General features: G+C 39.0%; 1 pseudogene; it reads left to right on the forward strand.

The window, feature by feature from the left end:
• Positions 1–778: 778 nt before the first annotated feature.
• Positions 779–1,252, forward strand: LOC101995394 (annotated as a pseudogene).
• Positions 1,253–11,679: the final 10,427 nt, after the last annotated feature.

Consider the following 11,679-nt stretch of genomic DNA (forward strand, 5'->3'; position numbering starts at 1 on the left):
AGCATCCCATTTACTCCTTTTAACTGCCAAAATCATATAATTTCATGGGAATGTGGCTATCAGTGTGAATCTGTTAGGAACAAGTATTCTCAGCATATAGGAAGACTTATCACTCGATCACAAGTGCTAAATATCAACAACTCTTTTCAAATTAGTTTTAAACTGAGTTTATGAGTACAAAAATCAGGGAGTTGGAACCTCCCAAATTGAATGTCAGTTTTCTAGTTTGCTTAACATTTTGTATCCTAAAATGAGTATAAACAGCATTAAAAAAGGGGCAATTGCAATATATTGGGTTCACTTTCAATGGCCTGTTTTGGGTGCATGTGTGTAGGACAGATAGAGATTTCCTTTTGTTAATTCAACTACATCTTTTCGGACACATATGTAGGAGATATCTCTGAGAAGCTATCCCGTTTCTATCATTCTTCATTTATTTCTGTCCCAAACAGAGCATCCAAGACATCTAAGCTTTTAATATGCTTTGTTTGGCTGCCACAGAACCAGTGACAGGTGCTTCAGAGCTATAGAGGTGTGGGGAGAGCATGGCATCATGTTCTTGTCCTTTCTGGATGGAGGGGGCAGCCTGAGAGACAGGAAAGTGTCAACTCTCAAACTAGTATCTTAAAGACATTCCTCAACGCCACTAATACAGGGAATGCTAAACACTTCCAACACTCACAGGTGGGGAGAATTGGGATAAAAGCAAGCAAAGTTCAGGGTTGAAGGAATAAAAGAGGCTCAAAGGCTCTACCACGAAAGCCCTACACGCCTTCGATTGTGCCGCCGCCATGTCTCTCGTGATCCCTGAGAAGTTCCAGCACATACTGCGAGTACTCAACACCAACATCGATGGGCGGCCGAAAATAGCCTTTGCCATCACTGCCATTAAGGGTGTGGGGCAGAGATAGACGCTCATGTGGTGTTGAGGAAAGCGGACATTGACCTCACCAAGAGGGCTGGAGAGCTCACGGAGGACGAGGTGGAGCGTGTGATCACCATCATGCAGAATCCCCGGCAGTACAAGATCCCAGACTGGTTCTTGAACAGACAGAAGGATGTGAAGAACAGGAAGTACAGCCAGGTTCTGGCCAACGGCCTGTACAACAGGCTGCGGGAGGACCTGGAGCGGTTGAAGAAGATTCGGGCCCATAGAGGGCTGCGCCACTTCTGGGGCCCTCGTGTCCGAGGCCAGCACACCAAGACCACTGGCTGCCGGGGCTGCACTGTGGGTGTATCCAAGAAGAAATGAGTCCCTGGGCCTTTACTGTTAATAAATAGTTTATATGCCTGTGGGCTCAAAGGTCTTTCTGAGGGAGCTTATGGAAGGCGCAGTGAGAGAGAAGTCTGAGTGATGGTGGCCAGACATCACAGATGGTTTAAGCACATTTATATTTCAGATCATTTTGTCCCTAGTTGGTGGAATAATCTCTCTCTCTTGCCTATTACTTACCAAATCATGGCCTACTCACTATCAAAAAGAGCAGAAAGAATGGCCCTGATCACAGATAATGGAAGTTGCATTACTGGAAATAGAGTTTAATGACTCTCAGATTTTGCCCAGTGGTTATGTATCTCATTTGAAAACAAAACAGGTGTATTAACCTATGCATGGCATAAAAGTCCCACATCCATCTTGTACATTTCTCCACACATAATTAAGACAGGGAAAATAGCAGGAATAATGAAAATACATTAGTGGCTGAAAATGCTTACTTCTTCTAAGTAAAGCATTATTTTTCTTTCAAATATCAGCTTCTGTAAATAGGGAACGATGGCTATGTTCTGGATTTTATTATTCCTATTGAAAAAATTCTGAGAAATAAATAATTCACACTGATGGGTTTCTTGAGGCAATGTGGTTACCGTTGCTTTGGAAACTAGTTCTTCCACATATATCTATGGACTTAGCTGATACTGAACCGTCATTATCTTTCAAAAATAAATACGGTTTTCCAGGAACTTTCCCTTCTCCCTTTGTTGACTGGATGAAATTCTTTAATATACCTATAAAAAGTGCCAATGAATAGCAATAGCTAATCAGTAGGGTTTACTCCAGGAACTGGGGCGTGGTGTGAAATGAGGCTTTTGTGTTTACTCCTTGGGTCTCCTCATCACATTGGATAACTTTGACTGTTTTTTTTAATCAGTGAAGTAGAGGTTACTTTGGGATTCTCTGAAGACGTCATTTGAGAGAATTTAGTTAAATATTCAGTGTGTAGTTATTATTGGCAAACAGCAGCATTTTTAAGAAGGTAAAGTTGCAAGTTCCACTGCCCTGCTTTATCATAATTTATACACCTTACAGAAACTATTGTGATTTAAGAAATATTCATGGATAAATAAACAATTACCTATCTGGACATTTCTCCTTATCTTTATACTCAATAATAGAAAAATATATATATATATACTTGGTGATGGAACAACTAACTTTTGAGTGCCCTCTAAGGATCTGGGCATCAGGAAAACATCTAATGAGACAAACATTAAAGGCAATGCTGTGTTGAGAGAACTGTGATCTATAATGATTGGGAAAGTAGGTAGGGTCCCCCAAAAACTGTGGAAGGCAGTGCAGTATAGGTGAACAATGCACAGACTCTTATTTTCTTCACATTGACCAGTTGAGGGTCTCTGTATTAGTCATCAACTGTAACAAAAGAAGGCTTTAATGAGGGTTAACTCTGTGGGTTTAAAAGAAAGAAGAGAACATATACAGTTGGGAAGGGAAAATGATGGGAAATAGGGGAGGGGGTAAACAAAGCACATTATATGTATTTGTAAAATTCTCAATAAAAGAAAGAGTGAAAGAAAAGTATGGACGGCTCCACCAAGAGAAAATCACAAAGCTGTTCCAGAAAAAATATACATGTCATAAATATGCATGTCATAGAAGTCTAAATTGTGTTGACATTTCTAAAACTGCATCCTACTAAATCAGGGCATCTGAGACATATTTGTTTTGCCTTCCAGGTAATCTTATTTTCAGATATTAGAAAAAGTCACAAACAGAATTGCTAGTGTAAACTTGGTTATGAAAACTACAAAGAGTTGATGAAGGGGAACTGACAAGGACCTTGGGACCAGGAGATTATATGATACATCATTGTCAAGGAAGTGCATATACAGCATAAATTCTGAAACCACCAGTATCTTAAAAAGCAAACAGTCAAAAACCTTGAAGGAACTGGGCTGATCTTGAGTGTCATCCAGGACAGATGGTAAAAAAACAAAGAGCTACAATACCATTTAAAAAAAATCCCTTGAAACAGAAAAGGAAGTCCCTAAGGCCATCAGTGTGTTCATAGAAGGTTCTACTGCTGAGTCTCCAAATCTATCCTTTTGTTTTTAATTTTAAAGATCAGAAAGGTTCAGATTCTTAAATATAATGTGGATATAGTAACCACTTCATAACAAGTTAAGGGGTGTGGGAAACTAAAAAATTAGAAGAATTGTCCATACATATTCAAGTAAGAGACTTAGAAAAGAAATGAGATAAAAGCAACAGCCTTTAGGAACAGAAGGTTAGACCAAAAATTCTAGTTTTGCTCATGCTGGCTTGGGATCTTGCTTCCTCAACTATAAACTGACTAGGTCATTCTAAAACTTGTGGCAAAGATAAGTAAAATCAGAAAACATTAAACACAATGGCTAATATATTATCAGTTCTATTTTCAAATCATTAGATGCCAGCAACATCATTATTATCTGTAATGCAGACCCAAACTTAGAGCTTATGAAACAGTAGTGGGAGTAGCACTGAGTTCTAGTTTTATCATTTATAACACGGCCTATCACCTGACATCTCATTTGCATATTTGTACCTATGATGAGCATTATTTTCTTTAAAGGTTTATTTCATTTTAGGTTGATATTAAATCAATGATATGTATGCTTTAGATGTGAATTTATAATCTAGGAATTAATATGGTCATACTATTATTCAGTTCATATTTTACTACTTTATCCTCAAGACAACTGGAGAACCAAATTAAGTCTTAAAATTTTAACATTCTATATATAATGTACATAACATATTCAGCAAGCCTTTGGCAAATGAATAAATCATTGAATAAGAAACTCTATTGGGAGGCAGAGGGAGGTGGATCTCTGTGAGTTTGAGGCCAGCCTGGTCTACAAGAGCTAGTTCCAGGAAAGGAACCAAAAAGCTATGGAGAAACCCTGTCTCAAAAATTGAAAAGAAAAAGAAAAAAAAAGAAACTCTAGAAAATGTGGAAATATAAAGAGAAGTGGTAATTGTACAAAAGTGTGGAGGGCAATATTTTTCTCTTATTATTTATATAACAATACTTTCAAATCACAAAAGTAACAAAAATACAAAAGAAAATCAATATTTAGTTTCCCTGATTCTCTGTTATGATAATCCTAGCTAAAGAGGGCACAAACTGACTTGGTTGGAACTTGTACTTTATGGCATCTAATAGTTAACACATTTTACTTGAAGCATCCCCAAATTATCTACTCAATTATCTGATTAAAGGATTGCTTAAATTTGAAGTCAAGTTGCTTGGTCCTAATTTACAGAAACAACTTGTTCTTTTCTGACTGATAAGAAAAGGCTCATTTATAAATTTAACTTATCACATGAAAATAGTTATAGGACTAATAATGATATGTTATTTATAATGATGAGTTATGTGAGAGTTATAAGGCACATTTTGTTATTAGTTTTGCAAAAAAGCAAGATTGGTTCTGAAACACTGTGTGACTTACTTGCTCAATGTCAAGTAATGGAACCTCCCCTTGTCTTGGACTATTTAATCTGAAAGCAAAAGTTGAAAGATCAAGTATACTTCATTCTGATGCTTCCAGGAACCCTAACACATAGGGAAACTCAGCATAGTGTTATTTGTTCGTTACATGAGTGTTTAATTTTTTCTATCTTATCTAGAGTCCCATATAGTGGACTAAAATTAATATCCAAAAATTTAATAAATGTGTTATATGATAGGAGAAAAATAAACATATGAACACTATAAAACACAACTTAGAGTGGTAAACTAAGAGGAATATTGAGGGTGGGCTAGGATACAGGGGAGAAAATGGAATCTCACAAATCAGTCAATCCCTCAGCATGACTTCCCTCAGAAAAAAGAAGTAATAAATAACAGTAACAATAATTAAAAAAAAAAACTTGCGTTATCTATATACTCACCAGAGCATGGTCATGCTCTCTGTGGCCTGCCCCTTAAACACAACTGTGTTTTTCCGTTCCCACACCGGCACCCGAAGTCATCGATTGTGAAGAGCTACTCTTCAGCATCTCTGCCACACTTTTAAAGAGTTCCCTTCAGTGGCTTTCTGTCTAGGCTGTTACTTTTGGGGAGGGGTAGTAGGGGTTGTCCCAGAAGCCTTCCACGGCCCCCCATCTCAACTGTGTATCTATAGTTAGTTATTGACATCATAATAAAAATAGCTTCCTTGTTCCTCACAGTCAATGGGAACATGGGTCATGGGCCTCAACACTGTTTCTGGCCATAGCACATACCACGAGCACAGCCCACTGGTGCAGTAGGACCATGAACCAGATAGGGCTCTCCGCAGCATGGGACCAGGATATCACCATGGCTTCAGGTGGCAGTAAGCTACTCAGATCAGCATGGCGCCCGGAAGCAGCATGGCCCACAGACATGGCTTCAGGTGGCCACACAGACCTTGAATTTCTGCATGGGCTTTGGTGGTAACTTGGACCATGGACATAAACACAGGCCCAGACATGACCCTCAGTGGCAGCAAAAACCTGTACATCATCATAGCCCCTGATGGCATCACGGGTCACTCACATAGATAAGGGCTCCAGCCACAGCACGGCCTATGGACATCAGATATCAATGTGCCTTCAGGATACAGACCACAGACATCTGCATGGCCTTCAGTGGTAACACAGGCCACAGACGTAGACACATACAACAACAATATGGGTGTCTAGCAGCAGCAAGGACCCAGACATCAGTATGGCCTTAGGTGGCAGCTCAGGCCACTCACATCCAGACAGCCCCCAGCAGCAGCATGGCCTGTGGCTATTGATATGGCTTCAGGCTGTAGCACAGACCATGGACTTCTCCATGGCCCTCCTGGGTAACACATGCCACAGACATCATCCCAGCCCCCAGCAGGTAGTCACTGGCCTGGCTGGCTACTTTAGCTGCTAGCTCTTCCACTATGCCTGCTTTGGGCCTGGACGGGGCGCTGGCCTGGCTGCTGGCTCTGGGGCCAGATGCCGGAATTCCACAGATCGTGAAGAGGGGAGGAGATGAATGTGAGTAGGAGGTGCTCAACTCAAGCAGAAAATCTTCATAAGTAATGTTGCACAAGAGTAAAAGTACAAAATACAGCCAGAGACAATCCTAAACATCCAGAACCGAACCCTGGGAGTTGAAGCTGAGGCATTGTATATCCTAGTCAAACACTCCACTGCTAAGTACCATCACTAGCTCAACCCTTATTTTGTCTTTTTTTTTTTTTTGCCTGTTTTCTTGTTTATAGTTTGTTTCATGATACCGGGCTTCTTTCCATGTAGCTCACACTGGCTCTGAACCAGAGATAGTCTACCTCCTGAGTACTGGGGCTATGGGATTGTACCACTGTTTGTGACTCATTTGAGTAATTAATTTTTTTCATCTCTTTATTGGTAATTTTTGTTCATAGCTTTGGGGTTCTTTGTTCTAGTTATCCACATTAGACATACACCACATACTCACATCACTGTGCCATATAAGAGCTAATTTTATCTACCTGTGCTTTGTCATCTGTTTCTCAACAGATGACTTCCTCTACTTTCAGATTAAAAAAAAAAAACACATGTTCAAGGATGTGGAAATGTAGACTGCTCGGATCTGTTTATCATCCACTGTGTTTCTTATCAAATCATAGCACTTTATCATACATATTTTAAAATAACTAAAATAATAATAATTGAAAATAATACTGAAAAATAGCTGCCCCAAATATGACAGTTTGGATCAAATTATTAGGAACAAAAAATTTTAGACTGAGAAACTTTAATTTTTTTCTATAGGGAATAGGGAAATTATTATTGTATTTATAATGAATAAGTAATTCAAGGGGAGGAGAAAAGGCATTGTATAGACCTGGCTGGCCTTGAATTTGCTATATAGCTGAGGATGACCTTGAAATGCTGACCTTCCCACCTTTACCTCCCGAGTACTGGGATGACAAGTATATGTCACCATGGTCAGCTAAGATGAATAATTAAAAGACTGTGAAAGTAATTATGAAGGATTAATATAGTGTGATGGCACAATATGTTAAGGAATACATTTGCATATTTAATACAATGCCTTGAAATATAAATAAATGAAAGAAAATGTTTAGTAACTCATTTAAAACATAGGCAAGATGTCATCTTAAAGGTGAATTCTGGTGAAGATAAATTTTAAAAACAATTCTATTGCTGACGTTCATGATAGTTCATACGTACAAAATGAATGCAAAACAAGACCTAAAACTTAAATAGTGTTACACAAGTGAGTTAAAGTACAGTGTAAGAAGCAGACTTCTGTCAAAATGTGAAGGGCAAAGTTGTATTTGGCACACTCGTTAAGTACATGATTGGTGTCTTCCCTTTCTTCCTGGAGTCATAGAATCCCCAAATTTATCAAGGCACGTACCATCAAGAGTGAAGGTTATACTTTCTAGTTTCCTTTGAGCTAGATGGGATTTTATAATTAAGCTATTGCAAATGAGATTTACCAAAAGTATCCAGTGCCCCACATTTAGATAATGTCCTTAGAGGAAAATATATATACTATGTATATTCACTTTATTACCTCAACTACAGACCTCATGACTGGAAACTGATCTGCCACCTTGAAACAAAAATGCAAACCTCATATTAAGACTGGGAAAAAGCTACGTAGTCACTGTATTAGTCATGAAGTTGTTTGAGATAAATATTTATCTTGTGTAAATCACTGTCACTTTGGCTCTCCTATAATTTGCAGTTGACTTTCATAATTTAATACTGTTCTGGAGCCTTATGTTAAAATGCCATAATTAAAGAAGAAATCCTGAATGCCAGCTCTATTGCCAAGGTGCCCTTCCTCTATAACTACCCAGAAGGCCTGAATAGAATGGAAAGGGGGAGCAAAGGAAGAAAGGAGCTTGCTTTGTATCACTGGGTAAGTCCAAGCCTTTATTCAACAACTTCAGTTTTATCACTTCTCTTGCTGATGGAGCTAATACATGTTTTAAAAGGAACATGAATCTGAGTTTACTCATGTCAGCACATACTAACACCTGGGAAGCTTGATTTGCCTGTTCTACAAAGTTGCACTATTGCTGTGGAGTGAGCATGGACTTAAAAGTGGCCTCCTTTCCTGGTCCCAGTAAAGTGACTTAAGATTGCAAAAATATGTTCTGCATCTGCTGGAACTACAAATCATGTGGGTTTGATGAGAAGGAAATGAAAAGTACATAGGCAATTAATGGAAAGTGAAATTCTCTCTTAATCAATTACAACATATATTAACCAGATGTCCTCAACAACTTCAAAACACTTAGACCAGAGGAAAAATTAATAAATGCTCTTAAATTGAAGAACTGTCATGCATGACCTTAACCAAATCATCAGAGACTAAAGGATCTTGGGTCTGGTTATTATCTAGTAATTAAGGATTCCTGGGCCAGAAGATGAGGTAGACCCAAGGCCTGGAGCTGTGTTTACTCAGCAGCAAAACTATTGGATGAAGAAGGCTCTGTCAACAGAGATCTGGAGAATGGAACCAGGGTTGCGGAAAAATCTGGGCAAGCACTCTGCATGAGGGAGGTCTGCAAGACCACGATGTGTGCATATGGTGAGCTGGGCTCATTCTGAAAAATTCTGGGCATAGGCTGAAAGGAAGATTGTCTAGCAGGTGGATACTGGCAACTAGTGGTGAAACGTCAGCCAAAGGAACCAGATCTCTGAGCCCAGAAAGAATAGCTGGATTCCAAGTTGATATGTTATGGGATAAATGGAAACTCAACTCAGTTGGAAAACATGATAAGGGATTGATGATCACGGATTAAAAAGGCATGTCATCAAAGCAAGCTAAGAAGAACAAGGTTAGAATGACAACATCAGGTAAATGGATTCTGAGATTATGAACTATCCTAGGCACACAAGGGTCCTTTTATTCCACAAACTAAATTGAGGTGAAGCCTATACATAGGGGTAAACTGGACTCAGAGAATTTAGAGTTCAGTAGCTCATTGTACTAGCAAAACCTGACTGTCCATCCAAACCCAATATGTGATGCTGGTTTTTCTCTGGTAGTATGTCAGAGAGTGTTCACTTTCCCTGTTCACTCCTAGAGGGTCCCATAGATTATAGCACCAATGTGTCCTGTAGAACTAAGACAACTTCCAACTACATGCATACCAAACCTTATCTCCTCCCTAGAATGAAACCTGCTCGAGAATGGTCAATTTTCTCTCCGTGTTTGTTTATAAAGCTTCCATTTATTCACTTTTCAAATCTGTTGTTTCCAGTCAAGGTGGATATAATGGGATTTGGACAGAACATGTGGTGGGGTGGAATTATTTGTTGCACACTGTCATTGAGAATTTGGGCTAATGTTCTCTTGGTTTGCTGGGTGTGTAATGCTCTCTTTTTGTCTGAGAATAATTTTCAAGGTTATTGGACATAAATTCATTGCTTGAAATCACTTACCTAAAGTCTCCATGTAATAGGGCTGTACATATCTCATCTTCTTAGGGTCCAAAGTATGTACCCTTCACTGTTCCTTCTTGACCTATGTTGGTGTATAGGATCACTTCACTAGAATTTAGTGTGGAGATTTGTCCCCAAACAAAAATGCCAGGTAAAATTGCACTTAGACAGGCAAGTCACATTCAAGAGTCTCCCTAGTTGATGTTTATGGACTCAGGGTGTTCTTTATCATGCATGTATTTTGCACCACAGGTGGCTATGCTCTTTTTCCTATTTAAATTGAAACATGAACAAAGGTCACTCCATGCCGTGCTTTGCCAATGCGGTCATTTAAGACAGGCGGATAAAGCTAACTTAAGGAGTCAGATCAGAAGGGCTGTTTTCCAGAGACGTTACATCTGATTTTCCTTTTATTTCTGCTTAATGGAAATACTGCAATGATTTAATTGTGTTGTGATGCCAAATTCCAGAAAACAGGATGCTGCGCTGAAGGGTTATAAGTAAAGTGCTCCTTAGCACGGTGATAGGTATAAAATAAGAAACTGCAGAATTTTAAAAGTCAATATGTAATTGATAGGTCCTGACTGAGCTGTGACTTTCTGGGTTTTGAAGTTTAGGTGTCACATAATTTCAAGTATATAATAAAAGGCACTCGGATTCTTTGTTGAGAAAGAAAAAGAACTAGAGACTGGAAGCATCTCTACTAAAGACAGATCAACTGGTAATGCTGGCAATTAAATACTTCATTATTCCAAGAACAATAATTAATGAAACGTCTTTTTACAGGTATTTTGTGTGAAGTAGGAGAAGAGTAAAATAAGAACTACTGCTAAAGCCATGGTTTTTTGATATTATACATGTGAAAGCAGAATTCTAGAACTGCAAGGGGATCCGACAGAAACTACGCTTATCAGCTGTCACAAGGAAGTGCAAGAGAAGCACAAAAGTGAATCCATCAAACTCGTTCTGTGCCGAGAGGAGGAAGGAGCTCCCTGTTAATTTGCTGAAGACCCGCTCATGGGAAATGTGACAGCTGTTTCAGGGTTGGGAGGGCAGCTATTTGGAGAGAATATAGATTGTGATGGCTCCTACTTTTTTAAAGAACAATCCTCATACATCCCAGTTTGGAATAAGAAACCTTCACAGTCTGATTCTAAATTCCCTTTCCAAATTTTGTCTTCCTAATTGCCACCGTGGCAGTTTCAGACAGCTTCTTTCTTACGCCTACATTTTGCCACGTGTCATTTCCTAACTAGAAAACCTGATTCTGCTTAGCTGCCCGAAATGATCACTTAAGAAATCTAGGTAAATATCTTACATCATATTCTTCATCTGTATCCTCATTGTACTGATCAAAGGGATATGAAATTTGTGAGACTTAGCTCAGGAAAACAATCAAAAAGTTTTAAAATGGAAAAGTTTTAATGTCTACTGCATATAATACAGGTGGGCACCAATAGACTTAATGCCATAAAAACCCTTATCACCGTCTTTCTTTAAGATAGCTATTATCTTTCCAAGTAAATCACCCCTTTCTCTCTGCATACACACATATGCAACACACACACACATACACACCCCACACACAACACATACACCACAACACACACAACACACATACACACATACCATGCACATACACACATACATATACAACACACACACAGACACACCAAACACCATGCACATACACACATACATATACAACACACACACAGACACACCACACACATAAACACAACACACACATACATACACACCAGACACACACATATACAATACACACACACATACACACAACACATACACCACAACAGACACAACACACATACACACACCATGCACATACACACATACATATACAACACACACACAGACACACCACACACACATAAACACAACACACACATACATACACACCAAACACACATATATACAACACACACACACACACACACACACACACACACACACACACACACACA

This window comes from Microtus ochrogaster, linkage group LG10 (assembly GCF_000317375.1).
Source record: "Microtus ochrogaster isolate Prairie Vole_2 linkage group LG10, MicOch1.0, whole genome shotgun sequence".
NCBI lineage: Eukaryota > Metazoa > Chordata > Mammalia > Rodentia > Cricetidae > Microtus > Microtus ochrogaster.